The following is a 20,000-nucleotide window of genomic DNA, read 5'->3' on the forward strand; positions in this document are numbered from 1 at the left end:
TGAATGTCAAATATTGATTTTAATATATCATGTATATTTTTCGTTGGTATAACAAGTGAAATAAATAGACGTTGGTAGGCCATTAAATCGCAAGTGCCTAACCAGATGTAGAAATGTACGCTGTCAAGACGCTCAACAATATTTTCTATTTTGGATTCAAGCCAGGTGTATCCTCTCAGAGTAGATCTGCCTCTATCGCAATGCCAGTTAATATCGTGTTTGAATTCAGATTCAGCATGTGCTTTTAAATAATTTCCTTTGCTGTCAGATATAATTATTGGGTTTCTAGTTTTGTCAGATTTGACTTAAGGTATTTTCCTTATAAGATATTGTTCAAGCTTCTTTTCGGACATCGACTTGATTTATTTGTAATACAAAATTATTTAAAAAGTTAAATATATCAGTAAAAGATTGTTTATATAGACGATGAGCAAGATCTATACACAATAGATAAAAAAGTTTATATATCTAAGATTGCAGACAATAAAAGTAAGAATGATTCTGTATTCGTCAGATGTCGAGAACGGCGGGACGAGTAGCCAGGGAAGATAAATGTATTATAAATGTTCAAGTCACTATTCCCTTTTTCTTAGTAATGTAATTCAGTTTCAGATAGAATTATTTACGAAAGTTGTAAGAATGTTTGTCCACTTTGTTTTCCGCAAGCAAAAGGCGAGTGTGGTTGGCGGTCCGAGCGAAAATGCTATGTGACAATCATCACAGTTTAAACATTTTTAGGAATATTTGGTTGACGGATTTTGTATATATACAATATGCTAATGTTTTATGCACTAAAATGAATATAGAAAGTAAAATAACAAAAATACCGAGCTCCGAGAAAAAATCAAAACAGAAAGTCCCTAATCAAATGGGAAAATTAAAAGCTCGAATACATTAAACGAATGGATAACAACTGCCTTATTTCTGACTTGTAAATGACGCGTAGTTAGCAACTAAAATCTAAAAATTCTTTCAAATTCTTCCTCTCAACTTTTTCTTGCAACTATGCTCGTTCTCGCTCATGCAGACAATCAATTATGTTCCACCTTTAGATATCGTGACGTCTGATTTTTTAATTCGGTTCAGTATTTTGAATTTAAAGAAGAAATTTTTGCACTCTGAGTTGAGACCGACAACAAATTTTAATAACTGTAAAACTTTCTTGTTGTCATGTTTAATGATTGTATCATACAATCCATCATGAGTTACCAAATTCTAAATATCAATATATTTAAATATAAAGTACAAACATGGCCATTGTTAATCTATGATATCATAACGAATTGTTTCAGTTTGAAAGTATACACATACTGCTTCATTTTGAAACGTTTCAGAACTTGACCTTTTTTGAAATACTCAGACTTGACGAATTGATCTTTGTTATAATATGCAAGGCATGCTAGCTGTTCGTTTTTTAATAGTGTACTCGATATCTTGTTTTCTATATTTTAAACGGCAGATAAGACGATCTTTTGTATTCCAATCAAAGAGCTCCAAACTCCAACCTACATGTAGGTACTCAAATAGGTTGTCAAGCAAAATACATATAAAATACGTATGATACGAATATGAGTCAATTAGTACATACCGTGTTTCTGGAATAATCTTTAGCAATCCTCGAGACCAATATATTTGATAGTCAGAAACACAAAAAGTTCGACAGATTTGAGGTTACAGGGCCAAGGAGCCCAGAAATATAAAACGCCCTGTAACCAAAAAATTAACCACGTACAACAAAAAGATAGTGTGACGTCTGATTATCAGGTTTACACACAACATTGAGTTAAACATTCATCAGGGCAGAGTATGCAAACACTTATTAAATTAATGAACATTTTATCACGTCCCCCTTTTTCGATTGCTGCACCTCCGACTGAATTTTCATCGAATCTATTCTGAACTAACTCGACGGGTACTAACTGTTTTGATTCGAGCCCAACTGTGTAGACAAAACGCCCGTCTTGTGTATTGAATTATAATCATGTTATCTATGATCAGTTTTTTATCTGTTTTATTCGACTCGTGATTTTGAATGCCAATCTTCTCTACCTTTTGACACCAGATAAATCTATTAACAAGATTTGAGTTTATTGTAAATTTACAATTGTCATCATTTATTCCATCTCAATCATTAACATAGGAACACTTTTAATTTCAATAGAGAAACTTTAAAATATCAGTACAACCAGTAATAATAGACATAATGTAGCTAGGGAGTATTTTGTTCTTTTTGGTTAATAACATCATGCATAGAACTGATCTTAAGTACACGACTCTTTATGAGGCCTATTCAGTTACATTTACTGCAATACTGGAAACCCTCATTCAGAAATCAAGACTGATAAATCTTATTTACACATCACCTGCGAAGTCCAATGATATTGTGGTTACACTTACATGTACAGGGCAGAGACTTGTATTAAGGGTTAGTAACATTATAAAAGCTACCGATGCTTCCAAAACGGGTTTTTGGGTTACATGACATAATCACTTGACAAACTGTAGGCATGTGCCTTTCCACCACTTTGCCTAATATCGAAAGTTTTGAAACACATAAATCAATACCTTTGTGTACACAGGCAAATTTTGTTCACGTGAATTTAATGTGAAATTAACGTGAATTTCACGTGAAAAAATTCACGTGAATTTCACGTTAATCGAGCTTATACGCGTAATTCACGTGAAATATTTCACGTGAATTTCACGTTAAACTCACGTGATTTTCACGTGAAATACTGATTCTCGTGAAATTCACGTGAAATTTTTCATGTGAAATTCACGTGAATTGAGCCTTCACGTGAAATGCACGTGAACTTTTCACGTGAAATTAACATGAATCGAGCTTCTTTTTTTTAATGAAATTAAAGTGAATTCAGCCTCAATCACACTAATTTCACAGGATTTGAGCTTATTTATGTAAGTCAATTCTAATCTAATACAAATTCTGTTTTGATATATATATAAACATGAAAAATATTCTTCTTGGTCTGGACCATGTGTTCATACTTCCATTCTGTTTTACTTTCTTTGTTTCCAAAATTTTTTGGTCTTAAACAAAGAAGGCAAGCAAATGCATCACAGGATATAAAGTATATCCAGGGAACCTTAGTTCACTCCTAGAACTTTTTTGGTTGTGTTGAGTCTCAATCCTTTTTTGTAAATGATTTATGGACTGTGGTCATTTATAGAAGTTGATTGCACTGATGTATATTTCATTTGAGTTGATTTTTATTATGTTTGTATAAGTCATATTGTGTGGTCATCAGTTTTGACACAAACCAATCACATTATGGAAAAGACCTACTTGCAAAAGATGCCAATTCTCTTTAAGAAGGTTTTGAAGAAAAAAAACTAGTTCACCTCGCCACATATTCATGTACCTGCTTAAAGCCAGAAATCTTTTCAGTGGTTGTCAAAAATCTCGTCTTAATAAAAAAAAAATATTCAGAGAATTTGGTGTTGATGGCTATTCTTGATTCATATTGTAATTTTTTTTATAGCCTCTGGTCAATTAAATAGATCATGGCATATCTTTTAGACACCTGTCTTTTGTTGAGGACTGCACCTTAATGCCTTTTAGGTGTTTTTGTTGTTATATTGCTGGCTGATTGATGTATACCTCATGTCTCATTGTACTAATAAACTAAAATAGAAAGTTCTGAGAAATATACAGATATAGCTGATATACAAATGTACCATATTGAAAGGCTCTCTGTAATTTACAACCATTTACTTCTTATTTCTGACTACATGTCTGTTAATAATGTTTAAGAGTCCTCTTCTGCATATAATTGCTATTTGTACCTAAGGATTCCGTCATACATTTGCACTTCTCCTCCTAAGATGTTGCTCCAATGATAAAATCCTGTAATGCATACTTAGCAATCAGACTCTTTGAATACTTCCTACAGTTCCTGTAATATAATAAAATCAGCATGTTTGTTTCTGTAGTCAAGCAAAAAAGATAACACCAATTTAATCTCCAATGATTTACCAAACTTATAATTAGGAGATAACTGTTTTGTATTTTAAGCTCAGACATCATCAATTGGTGATTTGATGGTGATTTACCCAGTAAAACCCAGTAATTCCCACTGGGCTGGGCAATACTCATAAAACCCAGGTTTTTGCCAACCCTGTTTCAGGACATTTTGTAGCTCGCTATGCTGTATCAGTTTTGCTCATTGTTGAAAGCTGTACATATGATCATTTATAGTTGTCAATATTCAGTCATTTTGACTCTGGTGGATAGTTGTCTCATTGGCAATCATACCATGTCAAATTTTATAATAAATTACTTATGAAAACAAACCATATTCATGTACATGTATGTGTACTACACATTACCTGTATATATAAGTATACTTAGTGCCTATAGAAACACAACTCATCATTTTCAAGCCCCCTTCTTACATGTCTTAGCCCCATTTAAATTACAATACTAACACAGTATGTTTATGGCTCTATGCAGTCTGGAAACATCTGGTTACCTGATACTTTTCCAGTTAAGAAATTTGTGATTAGCTTCCATAGGGGTATAAATCAAAACTCCAAATGATCTGAAAATTGATAATCTAGCAGACTGTACATTATTTAATTACCTCTGCAACGGAGGTGTGGCGGTTCATTATGGTTGAACTTTGCCATGTTAACAAGTTGTACCTCCAAAACTGTAGGAGGAGATAGCCAGACAAACAAAGTATCCTCATCCGGACGGACAGGGGTAAATTGATATTATTCCCCCTCGACTGTTGCTGGGCATAACTACATGTGCTGTAGCATGTGTAAGGGGACCAGAATTGTGTTTTTATTGGCACTCCGCCTCTGCAAACAGACCAAAATATGAAACTTATTATTGATTAATGAACTATGAATATCAGGTCATGGTAAGATGAACCCTTCCCAGACAGACATGTACACCATACAATCAGTTGCAGACAAGACAAAAATGGTCTAATTCATGATAGCAGTTATTGTTTAATCTTGGTCAAGCATACACATGGGAATATTAATATGAAATAAGAATTGAAATCTAAGGAAATCCAGAACATAAAATTCTATTCTCATAAATTTACATGGACTGAAAAGGGGTAAACAAATCTAACTACATGCCTATTCCATACATGTATATATAGCAGATTAACTTTTCCCTTGATCTGTTGATTGATAGTGTTTTTTTATTTTGTCAGTTTGCGTGGACTCCTTTTTAAATTTGCACAGGATTCGGCATTTTTGTTATACAATTTTGACAGCAAATACTGTAACAAATACATACCAGTTACATGTACTGTATCTATAGGGTCTCCACTACATGTATATCTAATCAAGTCATTCATTTCATCGAAACATATAACATGTATAACTTCACTTCCACTTACATCTGGGGAGCTAATTCTGAAAATTTAAATTCCAGTGATTAATATAAATATAAGATCTGAACCTGATCATGCTGATGAACTGTTTTCCAAATAAAAAAATGGCAATACAACTGAAAATTCATTTAGATATATGTCAAATTCACACAGGCAATTGTTTTGAATAAATGTTGATAGTGTCCACATGAGGACACAGATGATGCCCCTGCTTGCATATCATATAGTTATAAAGGGACATAACTGAAGAACGGTAAAAGTGATGCTACCCAAATTTGAACTTGATCTGAGTTTTGTGGTAATAAGCATTGTATGTAAGTCTCATAACATTCGGTTGAGGCTAATTTAAGTAGAAAACAGAAACTAAAAATTCAGCAATTTTTCTATTTGTAAACACGCAATACTCTAGAACGGTTGTGTATAAGTTTCATAACATTTGGTTGAGGCAAACTTAAGTTAGAGAACGGAAACTAAAACTTTTGCAATTTTTCCATTTCTAAAGGGCATAACTCTAGAACGGTTAGAGTGACGCCACCAAAATTCAAACTTGATCTGTGTTTTGTGGTAATAAGAATTGTGTATAATTTTCATAACTTTTGGTTGAGGCAAACTTAAGTAAGAGAACGGAAACTAAAAATTTTGCAATTTTTCCATTTATAAAGGGGCATAACTCTAGAACGGTTAAAGTGACGCCACCAAAATTAATTCAAACTTGATCTGTGTTTTCTGGTACTAAGCATTGTGTATAAGTTTCAAAACATTTGGTTGAGGCAAACTCAAGTTAGAGAACGGAAACCAATTTTGGGACGTACGTACAGACGGTCAAGGGTAAAACTTAATGCCCCCACCGCTACGGCAGGGGCATAAAAATATTCACCAAGAGAGAAAACAATTAATTTTTCTTTTAACCAATAAGTGAACGTCACTAGCAAAATGACTAGTACTAAATTTCTAGATGGAACTGTTGCGCATTTTGTCAAGATCTTTAACAGCTGAGTAAACAGTATTGTTCTGTTCATTGTTGAAGGTCTTAAAGTGGCCTAAAACTGCTTACATCCCCTTCATTTTGACCGTGGCTGATCATGATAGTTTTCTTATTGGCAATCCTACCACATCTCCTTATTTTCAAATTACTAAAAATTATCAATCTGCAACAATTAAATTCTATTTATATACACAGCTACTTTTGCATAGGTACTATTTCTGTACCAAACATATGTAGTACTGGAAATCTACTTTTAATATTCAGTACTATTTTGTTACTTTAAAATTAGTGCAGTATTTAGGAAACTTTATTTTACAGTAGCAGTGTACATGTACATTGTATATATATTGATTAAAGGTAATCTGATCATCTCTATGAAGCAATGTTCAAAACACTCTGCCATTATCAGAAATCAAATTTATTTAAAGTCCAATGACAAAGCATATGTGCAAAACACTCAAAACTTTTTTTAAGTACCACAATCTGACAGAATTCATACATATACACAATCAGTGAGGCATAAAATGAAGGTCAAAAAGATATACTTTTTGTTGGATGCTGCATCATCATTATTAGTTAAATGAATGCAAGACTTTGAGTACATGTAGTTACTAGTACATAATATTTGAACTTAAAATAAAGGATAATCTGATTTTTATCAGTCTCTGATCAGAAATAAAGCCACACAACAGCGAAATATATGTATTAGAGATGCACATACAATCATTGAATATATGTTTAAGATTAATACTTAGCATTGGCTGTCAACGTACATTTTTTGGTACATGTAAAAATGGACTGTCTGATAGGCAAACTCCACATAGAGATTGGACACTACATGTAGGTTACTTCATTAATTCCAGTATCAGTCATTATCAATAGTCAACTCCTCTGCCCATACCTTGTAATACTGCTGAAAGGGAGAAAACAGTACATTTGTGGACGCAATACTATTCAAAGAGTTTTGCAAACAATTAGCTTATAATATACATGTATTTCTTGCTATATGTATTTATATTAAACTTAGAATTGTACTATCAAATATCAACTAGAGGCTCTCAAGAGCCTGTGTCACTCACCTGTTACCACTGTTGTTTTGAAAATCATAATAAATAGTATTACATGTATTAGATACCCTTTTAATGATTTTATTAAATTTGGTCCAGTAGTTTAAACTAAAAGCAGGTCATCCCATTGTAGTCTTACAACAGTAACTGGAGACCCCTTGTCATTATTAAATTAGTTTTCAAGTTGTAACCATTTGAAATTGATTGTTTACAATTTCCCCTTAGACTGTATAGGATTTGCTCATTGTTGAAGGATGAACTGTGACCTGTAGTTTATGTTAACTTCTACATGTATGTCATTTAATCTTGGGTGAAGGGAAATTATACCATATCTTCTTTTATCTACAAATGTATATATTAGTTCAGGTGTATGAACATATACAAATGATGTACAATGTATATTATTCAAGACTTAAATGTTTGGAAACCAGAAAATCCTTCTTTTTTTTTTGGCCCCAAATTATTAAATGGCATGAATGGTTTACATGGTTTAGTCTGTTACCCCAAAAATTAATCCAAACTTTCTTTTGAGGTATGGAACCTACAAATGACCTATTAAGTAGTACAATTTTATAGTTATCCTACACTTATACACAATTTATTGCCATGAAACATGAAAAATGCTTGTTTTGGACCATAATTCCTACATTTGTCCTAAACAGTTTCTGCTATAAAAAAAAAAAATCATCTGAACTGAAACAAAATTTGAACTTGATATGCAACTTGTCATGGTAAAACTACATGTATACCATGCAATAATCATGAAAATTATCAGATCAATATCTTCAAGCATATATAACAATAAAATGCTCTGCTGGGCGCAGCTTGATACGACCGCAGCGGTCGAACCCTGAACAGTTGGAGCAAGTATGGACACAACATTCAAGCTTGATACAGCTTTGGATTGTGATTAAATATTTGACACAGCATAGGTTTCTGACACAGAATGAATGTGGTCAAACAACTTAAAATTTTTTAATTTACCTATTATGGTCCAATATCTAAAATCTAAATACATACACGGTTAGATTCAGCATATCAAAGAACCCCAAGAATTCAATTTTCGTTAAAATCAAACTAAGTTTCATTTTGGACCCTTTGGACCCTAATGTAGACTAATTTGAACAAGAGGCTGTCAGAGAGACAGCAAACCGGATTTTCCTGCAGAGGTCGAACCCTGAACAGTTGAGCAAGTATGGACACTACATTTAAACTTAAAACAGCTCTGAATTTGGATTGTGATTGAATATTTGACACATCATAGGTTTGTGACACAAAATGAATGTAGTCAAAGAACTGATATATTTGAAATTGGACATTTAAATACCTATTATGGTCCAATATCCAAAATCTAAGTACATATTAGAATCAGCATATCAAAGAACCCCAAGAATTCAATTTTTGATGAAATCAGACAAAAGTTTAATCTAGGACCCTTTGGACCCTGATTTGGACCAACTTGAAAACTGGGCCTAAAAATCTAATATCTAAATAGAGTTTAAATTCAGCATTTGAAAGAACCCTATATATATATTTAATTTATGTTGAAATGAAACACAGGTTAATTTTATCCATAATATTTTCTGTGCAAATGGAAATAACTCAAACTGGATAAATAGTTCTCTAAAATAAGATATGATGCATTTTTTTAAAATTATAATCAATAATATAATAACAACAACCAGTGATGACTAATTAATATAAGTTCTCTAAAATTAGATATGATTTAACACTCAAACATTGTTAGAATCAGCATATCGAAGAACCAAAGAATTCAATTTTTGATGAAATTAAACAAAAGTTTAATTTAGGACCCTTTGGACCTCAATGTGGTATTATCTTATTAATAATGAAAAGCTCGACCGTTTACAAGTTCTTAAACAGGAGGGGGGTGGGGGTGACCCAAAGGGACTCGCCTTATACCCCCATGGATTTCATTTGATTTGTTTTATTGTCCCATACAAGAATATATATGGTTTCGGGGTGGTGATCTTGACCCTTTACAAGTTTTCAAAAAAAATGGGGTGGGGGTGACCCCAGGGGACTCGCCTAAAATTTTGAGGCAATTACCCCCAAAATCAATCCCAGCATTCCCTTTGTGATATGAAAACCTTGTGGTACAATGTCAGAGAGATCCATACACTAACACACAAGTTATTGTCTGGAAGTTACAAAAATGCTTATTTTTGGCCCCTAATTCCTTAACTGTTGGTACCATAACCCCCAAAATCAATCCCAACCTTCCTTTTGTGGTATCAAACCTTATGGTAAAATTTCATAGAGATCCATTCACTTGAACTAAAGTTATTGTGCGAAAACCAATGTGTCTTCGGACGAAGACGACGACGCCAACTTCATACCAATATACGACCGCAAAATTTTTTAATTTTTTGCGATTGTATAAAAATGAAAGTGAAAAACTGATTGTTTGCGTGAGTGTAGCTCTGCAAAATTAAAACAACTTAAGTTATTTTTTCTGAACAGAATATATATTGAACTTGATCTGTGAACTTGTCATAATGTATACATATCTAAATATTATTGTTTATAATAATATTGTTTGTTTGCTATATGCCCTTCTGGGGCCCTAATTTGGTGAATAAAAATATTCTATTCTATTCTATATATAAGGGCGAGGGTTTGGATTCCACTAACATGTTTAACCCCGCCACATTCTGTATATATGTGCCGGTCCCAAGTCAGGAGCCTGTAATATTAATTCAGTGGTTGTCCTTTGTTGCTTTGTTACATATATATTTGTTTTTAGCGTTCATTTTTTATACATTAATTATGCCATTAGTTTTCTTGTTTGTATGTTTTACATTTGTGATTTTGGGGCCTTTTATAGCTGGGTTTGTGGTATGGGCTTTGCTCATTGTTGAAGGCCATACGCAACTATTATCAGCACCCGCTTTGCGCATGCGTCAAATTTGACCACAATCGATATCGATAAATTTACTATAGATTGTTAAAGGAAATCTTAAATTTTGATTAGCTGTCTGTAAATATCATTAAATTTCTTTTTCATTGGCATCAATTTTGAAAGTTCAATTTATAAGCTTTCTACAGATCTAATTTGTATTTTGATAAGGATTGCAGAAGTTAGGGCCTTTTTCAATTAAAGAACACCGGGTGCACGACCTATTACATTGTACTTCATACAATACGAAACCAAAAATGTGTGCACATGGGTTTTCTTTAATGAATTGACATAAAATCTTTATTAGAAACAGCTTCATTCGCATGTATATTTATTCTCTGGTTTTAAATCTATCCAACGATATAAATTTCATATTTTACAATTTTTTTTGAATCAGGGCCTTTTTTATTCAAAAATCAAGATGCGATCATTTTTTGAAGTTGACCAGAAATAATCTAAGTCAAACCGGTAAATATAATATTCATGGATAAATAATTAACACATGACAATGTGATAACTTCTGTTATTCTCAGTAGACATGAGTTGTTTGTGTTTTTTTTTTCTTTGACGGTTTAACAATGTTTAATAGCCTCTTTCTTTTCAAGTTTACTTTATAAATTGTAAATTTCAATGCACAAAAGTTTCAAATGAGAAAAAAAAAAAAATTCTCCAAGATAAACCAATTGCCAAAGTCTTAAAAGAATAAGACAAGGGCAGCATATGTTCCAGTGTGGACTATATACGAAAATATTTGTATATAGTAATGCTAATTTAAAGATTACAAAACGGCAATAGCTTAAAATTGAAATAAATTGAACTAAAATATTTTAACAGTTTAAGAAACAAAATTTTAGATACATACATGTACATGTGAATTTACTAGTCTATTGCTTGTTTGATGCACATTCTCCTTTTATACACTTAACTTTGAGAAAAATAAATCGCATTGAACAAAATAAATATTATTTTTAAATTGTCTCCGTCCTTTCAAAAGATTCTATCATGAAAAAAATTTTAATTTTGCAATTGAACATTTAATGATTTATGTAAAATATTTATTAAAAAGGAAACTTATTTTAATTATTTTTCTGTTAATGTAAAGTTTACGGAGAGCTGTCTCATTGGCACTCATACCACATCTTCTTACATTTACAAAATTTATAAAAAAAAAAATGTATATTGTACATGTATTTGCAGAATTTGAAATTTTTAATTTATCAAATGAATAAGATAATTGGAAACGTTAAAATTCAGAATTATACTTGAAAACAGATGCCTGCGACCCCTGTTGTTTCGATTAGCATGTTTTCTAAAGATATCCGTGTGAAGTTCACAAATTTCAACATGTATTTGGTCACCTGGTGTGAATTTCAGATAAAATTGTCAAGTTCAAATCTGTGGTTAAAACTTTCCTTTACATATCAGTTATATTATTATCTGGGCAGGGTACTCCCCCCCCCCTTTTTTTAAATTATACTCTGAACATTATTGTATACACTTTTTCTGTGGGACTTTCTTTATGTAAAACAAGATAAAAATCTACATTGTCTCATATTCGGATTTACGTTGAAAGAAAGGTTTAAGATATATCAAAATCGAACAACATCGTGTGAACATTTCTATTGATGGCTATAGTGAATCATTTTTCGATTATGTATTTTGTTATTACATGAATTACATCTATCCATATTTTGATTGTCAACTCATTGCATACTTCTCTAAAAATGATGTTACTGAAATCAAGAATATTATATCTAATATAATATAACCTCACAATTACAACCCTCTTGCTTTTGAAATTGTTAAAGAACAATTTTAATTTTATGTAAGTGCTTTTATAAACTATAACAAGCCAACGATTTAATGATAGATATATATACATGTATATATGTTTGGTTATCATAATCTCGTATTTGTCCTTTTTCAACTTTTTATTTTGTATGTTTGATATTCGGTAAAATCGAATTTCATCTTTTGGAAATAAAGTCAGTTTATACAACTCGTATTCATGCGGAACCTAGCATGCTACAATGTCATATGGTTATAATATTGTTTACTTAGTGTTGTCAAATTATTAACGAGTGTCAACATTGTCTTTACAAACTCAGCATGTTGTCTTGATAAGATATCACACACAGAAAAGACTGATCAGACGGATAAGAAATTAAAATCATGCGCGATAACTTGTACTGGCTTACACTGAGGATAATAGTTGGCCATGCTGTACAGTGACCTGTAGCATTCTCATTGGCAATCATTCCACATCTTCTTTTTTATACTGTATCGTTTTGTTGTCATTATTGATTCATACCATTTGTAGTTTTCTGTAATCTAAATATGCTGGAATAAAAAAAATTGACACAATTCAAGTCAATTGTGTTGCTTCTGATATGACGTTAAATCTAATTTCAAAGTGAGGTACAGCCACGTGACCAGTATTAGAGTGTACATTTTGTACAACAGATTAGGTACATTGTATTTGATCTGGCTTTCAGTTACTGCTAGCAAGTCCGGAAACTTGTCAGTGATTGTCTTGTGTCATGTATGTGATAACTGCAAGTCAGCCAAATGTTTGTTATCTATATAACTTTTGAGTTAATCATAGATAAGATAGTAATACGTATGATTTGAATCATACACAAATAAAAAAAGAAGTGACAAATTTATACTGTATAAGACTCAGTCAGAATTTGACATATCCATCTCCATTATTCATAAATATTTTTTAATCTGCCATTATCTGGGAAGTTGCGACACTTAAAGAATTCGATATGAGAAACTAAATCATGAATGCGTCTTAAAAGATTCAAGTATCCATATGAACATTGAAAAATTATAAGCAGGTAATGAACTAATAAGTTGGTAGTTTAACTTTAGTTTGTTCAAATTGATAAAAAATCGATAGCTTAAGACCCCTTGACTTCGTAAATAACAGAATGCAAGCTACGTTACTGTATACAAATAATAAAATAACTTACAATTCAACTGGAATTTGAAATTAGATGCGTTAGGTCCTATGGGGCGAACGTGTATAAAAATTATTTGGGAGCGAACGAAAACGAAGATGAAAACCATTCTCATTCAGTCATTGCAGATTTCTGTTTATTCCTGCACTATTAAATCATTTGTTTGAGTTACCTGTAGTACATCCTCGAGTATTCATTGATTCATAGCTCATTGGTATTGCTTGTCTTGTTAAATTAACTGAAACAAGTTCTGTTGTTGACAATCGGCTGACGGCGTTCTTCTCTTTAAGACGCGTCATAATCTGTATCTTACAAGCGTTTTAAAAAAACCCGACTCCGGACGAGAGATTCACGGATATTGTCCTGATCTGATGTTCAAAGTATTTCTCCATGTGAAAAGTGAAAAATAGGTACCTGCTAGTTCCCCCATTCCTACTATACTAATCCTTGGAACATATAACAAATTATTTTGTTAATAAGCATCCTTTACATAGGAGCACCTCCACATGGAGCTGTTAGTTAATTAAACCCTTACAACTCTTTAATATATATATTTATAAAATCAGAATAAATATATTAAATATAATTTCAATTATGACTGTGATTTCATTGTGTAAAAGAATATATATATATATATCTATACAAAAGTAAAATGTTTAACCTTAATTCAATGAGCAAGCCTTGTCTAATTGGCAATCATTTACCACACATTTATTAAAGCTTAAAGAATGTAAGTTTTTTTTAATAATAAAGTGTAAATGTAACCAAGGAATTGTATATTTAAATATACAATTCCTTGATGTAACCATTCATTTTTTCTGAATAAAAACATTAATCTAAGAATACAGGGACGTAAAATTGTTTTGTAATTTTAAAATATGTCCCAGTGCAACAATTGATCATGCAATCTTTCAATTTTAAAGATTATAAACAAAATTTGCTTCTTGTATAGATGTCATGTTATAAAAAGCAATACAAAAAATTTTATACTGCACTTTCAATATACTTAAAAAATTGATAAACATTCAAATTTACATTTATTGACAAAATTTAGTACATATAAAATTCTTTTCTGTATTCTTACTAGTTTTTATTCATATATGTCCTAATGTTAAACTTATGTGCGATTCAATGCTCACAAATTTTCTTGACTTATAAGTTTGAGGAAAAGTTTTATGCACAGTAAAAAAGGGAGATAACTCATGTTTGGAAATTAATGATATATATATGATATATATTATCCTTTTTTTCTTTGCAATAATGGGAAGTAAAGAATCTATTACAGTAACAGTAATCTATTTCATAAGTTGGAGTTACCTCCCACATTTTTTAAAAGTATAAAAGTAAAGAAGACATAAGATGTGTGAAAGTAATTAAATTTACTACTTAATAATTATAGAAATATTACTAGTAAATCAATTAGTCCATCAATATAATATAGGCATCTAGGAATTTGAAATAAGAGATACACATGTATACAAAATTCCATCCTAATGACTCTACTAGAGATAAATATAAACAGTGATAGAAAATATAATTCAAAACCAACATGTTTTTGTAGTTGCATCTAACCCACTATCAAGGGAGATAATTCATGCTTAACAAAAAGATAAATATTTATCATTTACAATGATTGTATGTCCAAATGTGTAAATCTTGAGAGACAAAGAATAACAGTTTTGAAATGATTCAATTTTGCAAAAAGAAAATTGGAATGAATAATATCAAAATTCAGGTGAATTTGTTTCTCATGTTACAAAAATTTAACTCAATAAAGTTAAATTTCTCTTATGAATTCATAGTTTAATTCAGATAAAATGAAACATAACATTTTCACATGAGTTTTGATTCATGTTAATTTCATGTGAAATTGTTCACGTTAATTTAACGTGAAATTTTTCATGTGAATATATCATGAAATATTCACATGAATTTAACGTGAAATATTCACGTGAATTTCACGTGAAATACTCACGTGAAATACTCACATGAATTTCACGTGAAATATTCACTTGAATTTCACGTGAAAATAGAATTTTTCAAATTAAATTAAGATTTCCATGGAATATATGATACATATAATACAAGATATTAGAGGTTGACAAAATGTTTGATTTTCGGTTATTTTTTTTAACTTAGACACCATTTATCTTTTTTCACGTGAAATTCACATGAAATGTTTTACGTGAAATTCACGTGAAATAATTTCACGTGAAAATTTAACGTGAATTTCACGTGAAATCACTTCACGTGAAATTAACGTGAAATTCATGTGAAATTCATGTGAAGTTCACGTGAAATTCACGTGAAATGAGATTCACGTGAAATTCACGTGAGCAAAATTTGGCTGTGTAGAGCGTTCCTGATAAAGGTAAATCCAGAAAAGCGTTTCGGACGCAAGCAATTATCAAACGTGTTGTTTTCAGTTTTTTTTATTCAAATTTTCCATAAATCGAATGTAATTGATGTACATCTGTCCCATCGATCTTGCAATTGAGGATACACAGACACATTTTTAAGTATGCTTCATGTCTTGACTTTTAAAAATTAACAATGAGGGTATATTGAGAACAAAATTTAATTTCAAGTTTGATGGGATAGATGTATATAAATTAGATTTGATTTATGGAAGATTTTAATAAGAGCTTTGATTCTTATGACCTTAACACCGTATGTTGTGTCACGTTTGAGTTCATGCAATACAAGGATAGATGGTTTCCAGTCTTTTTGAGAGGAAAAACCCCATCACGAGTTACTTGACCATTAAGTTTATTTTAAGAATAAGAGTATAAGAAGTTTGATAGGTTCTCCTATTGATTTGTGTAAAAGTGTTGTGTACCAACGTCTTTTTGGCCACAGTGGACTAATTAGTAGTATTACACATAGGTATTGATTTATGTGTTTCAAAACTTTCGGTATTAGGCAAAATGGTGGAAAGGCACATGCCTACAGTTTGTCAAGTGATTATGTCATGTAACCCAAAAACCCGTTTTGGAAGCATCGGTAGCTTTTATAATGTTACTGACCCTTAATACAAGTCTCTGCCCTGTACATGTAAGTGTAACCACAATATCATTGGACTTCGCAGGTGATGTGTAAATAAGATTTATCAGTCTTGATTTCTGAATGAGGGTTTCCAGTATTGCAGTAAATGTAACTGAATAGGCCTCATAAAGAGTCGTGTACTTAAGATCAGTTCTATGCTTGATGATATTAACCAAAAAGAACAAAATACTCCCTAGCTATATTATGTCTATCATTACTGGTTGTACTGATATTTTAAAGTTTCTCTATTGAAATTAAAAGTGTTCCTATGTTAATGATTGAGATGGAATAAATGATGACAATTGTAAATTTACAATAAACTCAAATCTTGTTAATAGATTTATCTGGTGTCAAAAGGTAGAGAAGATTGGCATTCAAAATCACGAGTCGAATAAAACAGATAAAAAACTGATCATAGATAACATGATTATAATTCAATACACAAGACGGGCGTTTTGTCTACACAGTTGGGCTCGAATCAAAACAGTTAGTACCCGTCGAGTTAGTTCAGAATAGATTCGATGAAAATTCAGTCGGAGGTGCAGCAATCTAAAAAGGGGGACGTGATAAAATGTTCATTAATTTAATAAGTGTTTGCATACTCTGCCTTGATGAATGTTTAACTCAATGTTGTGTGTAAACCTGATAATCAGACGTCACACTATCTTTTTGTTGTACGTGGTTAATTTTTTGGTTACAGGGCGTTTTATATTTCTGGGCTCCTTGGCCCTGTAACCTCAAATCTGTCGAACTTTTTGTGTTTCTGACTATCAAATATATTGGTCTCGAGGATTGCTAAAGATTATTCCAGAAACACGGTATGTACTAATTGACTCATATTCGTATCATACGTATTTTATATGTATTTTGCTTGACAACCTATTTGAGTACCTACATGTAGGTTGGAGTTTGGAGCTCCAATGTATCTAGACCATTAATTTGCGAGCAGGTTCGCTTTGCATCGATTGATAAAATGTTTTAGAATGTCTTTGTTTCTCATGAAAAAATGCAGTTCGCAGTTAACTTTGATTGAAATACAAAAGATCGTCTTATCTGCCGTTTAAAATATAGAAAACAAGATATCGAGTACACTATTAAAAAACGAACAGCTAGCATGCCTTGCATATTATAACAAATATTAATTCGTCAAGTCTGAGTATTTCAAAAAAGGTCAAGTTCTGAAACGTTTCAAAATGAAGCAGTATGTGTATACTTTCAAACTGAAACAATTCGTTATGATATCATAGATTAACAATGGCCATGTTTGTACTTTATATTTAAATATATTGATATTTAGAATTTGGTAACTCATGATGGATTGTATGATACAATCATTAAACATGACAACAAGAAAGTTTTACAGTTATTAAAATTTGTTGTCGGTCTCAACTCAGAGTGCAAAAATTTCTTCTTTAAATTCAAAATACTGAACCGAATTAAAAAATCAGACGTCACGATATCTAAAGGTGGAACATAATTGATTGTCTGCATGAGCGAGAACGAGCATAGTTGCAAGAAAAAGTTGAGAGGAAGAATTTGAAAGAATTTTTAGATTTTAGTTGCTAACTACGCGTCATTTACAAGTCAGAAATATGGCAGTTGTTATCCATTCGTTTAATGTATTCGAGCTTTTAATTTTCCCATTTGATTAGGGACTTTCTGTTTTGATTTTTTCTCGGAGCTCGGTATTTTTGTTATTTTACTTTCTATATTCATTTTAGTGCATAAAACATTAGCATATTGTATATATACAAAATCCGTCAACCAAATATTCCTAAAAATGTTTAAACTGTGATGATTGTCACATAGCATTTTCGCTCGGACCGCCAACCACACTCGCCTTTTGCTTGCGGAAAACAAAGTGGACAAACATTCTTACAACTTTCGTAAATAATTCTATCTGAAACTGAATTACATTACTAAGAAAAAGGGAATAGTGACTTGAACATTTATAATACATTTATCTTCCCTGGCTACTCGTCCTGCCGTTCTCGACATCTGACGAATACAGAATCATTCTTACTTTTATTGTCTGCAATCTTAGATATATAAACTTTTTTATCTATTGTGTATAGATCTTGCTCATCGTCTATATAAACAATCTTTTACTGATATATTTAACTTTTTAAATAATTTTGTATTACAAATAAATCAAGTCGATGTCCGAAAAGAAGCTTGAACAATATCTTATAAGGAAAATACCTTAAGTCAAATCTGACAAAACTAGAAACCCAATAATTATATCTGACAGCAAAGGAAATTATTTAAAAGCACATGCTGAATCTGAATTCAAACACGATATTAACTGGCATTGCGATAGAGGCAGATCTACTCTGAGAGGATACACCTGGCTTGAATCCAAAATAGAAAATATTGTTGAGCGTCTTGACAGCGTACATTTCTACATCTGGTTAGGCACTTGCGATTTAATGGCCTACCAACGTCTATTTATTTCACTTGTTATACCAACGAAAAATATACATGATATATTAAAATCAATATTTTACATTCACAACAAATATATAACATTACTTGCTAAATACCCGAAATCTCATCTCACCTTCTATGAAATACCGGTATACTCTATTATCGAGAGGAGTTAATATCAAAAGCATCATCAGTCATCCACTTTCAATCCACAAGACGATCAACTTTCACAAGTGGTAAAATTAAACCTCCATATCAAAGAATTGAACACTCAGCTCCATACAAATTCATCACCTATTTTTTCAGTCGACATCTCGCATAATCAAGAGAAAAACTCTTAATAAAAAAGGTTCTCTCCGAGACAAAATAATAACTTCACTCTATACAAAAACGGCATTCATCCCAACGTTAATCTGGCAAAAGTCTGGCTTAGAAAAATTACAAACCTGATCATAAAAGACTGTTGGAAGCGTTAAAGTGATAACCAATAATGGGATCATCCACGACTGGTTATTCACTCCAAATAAACTCTTGAAACTCATTTTATTGTCTTCAGTTAGCCACATCTCATTCTCAACATGGCTTTGGAACCAACATTTACAAAATCTGAATCAACTGACAATCTCAAGTGGTCAACTTAATTAGACACCTCAAAACAGGTTATAGATAATATTTTACAAGAAATAAATCAAACTCACCTAATCGTTCAAAGGCTCTGGACAAAAAAACAAGATGCTTGTCAAAAACAACATATCAAATATGAAATGAAACCTGGCAAAAATTTTGTGACTGAGTTTCGTACAGCAACATTTGAGGTGACAAAAAATGACTTTCTAAAGTATTTCAAGTCAAGTAACTTTACCAACAATTTTGCATATACAGAACAAAGAGGTCTTGACTCAACTGATGTTACTGTAGATCATTGCTTTCATATATACAACCGCAAATTGAATGGTCAAATTGTCTCACAACTGAAATATGAAGTCAACCTTTACAACACAACTAGTCTCATAAATGTCAATGGCAGTAAAATTGATTTATTTGTAAATTATATTTTCAACAAATTATGTAATGACCAATGAACTGCAGGATAAATTTGACTCTCTGGATATTATCAATAACGCCATACCTTCTTACTTGGATGCAATTAATTCTACTAACAAATCTGCTTCAACACTACAAAATCCTCCATTTTTGTAATTGTAAAGTCAAGGCAGC

At 31.6% G+C, this 20,000-nt stretch overlaps 1 long non-coding RNA gene across 4 annotated transcripts; it reads right to left on the minus strand.

Annotated features, from left to right (window-relative positions):
* Positions 1 to 3,748: 3,748 nt before the first annotated feature.
* Positions 3,749 to 13,536, minus strand: LOC127720653 (uncharacterized). 4 transcript variants are annotated; one of them, XR_007990905.1, is made up of 4 exons: positions 13,483 to 13,536; positions 7,131 to 7,267; positions 5,276 to 5,394; positions 3,749 to 3,914 (listed from the first exon to the last, which is right to left on the minus strand). It is a non-coding gene; the product is annotated as an uncharacterized LOC127720653 (long non-coding RNA). The 4 variants fall into 4 exon arrangements; XR_007990904.1 differs by having other exon boundaries at positions 7,131 to 7,270; XR_007990906.1 differs by lacking the exon at positions 13,483 to 13,536 and adding an exon at positions 13,323 to 13,400 and having other exon boundaries at positions 7,131 to 7,270.
* Positions 13,537 to 20,000: the final 6,464 nt, after the last annotated feature.

Source organism: Mytilus californianus, unplaced genomic scaffold (genome assembly GCF_021869535.1).
Source record: "Mytilus californianus isolate M0D057914Y unplaced genomic scaffold, xbMytCali1.0.p SCAF_11, whole genome shotgun sequence".
Taxonomy (NCBI): Eukaryota; Metazoa; Mollusca; class Bivalvia; order Mytilida; family Mytilidae; genus Mytilus; species Mytilus californianus.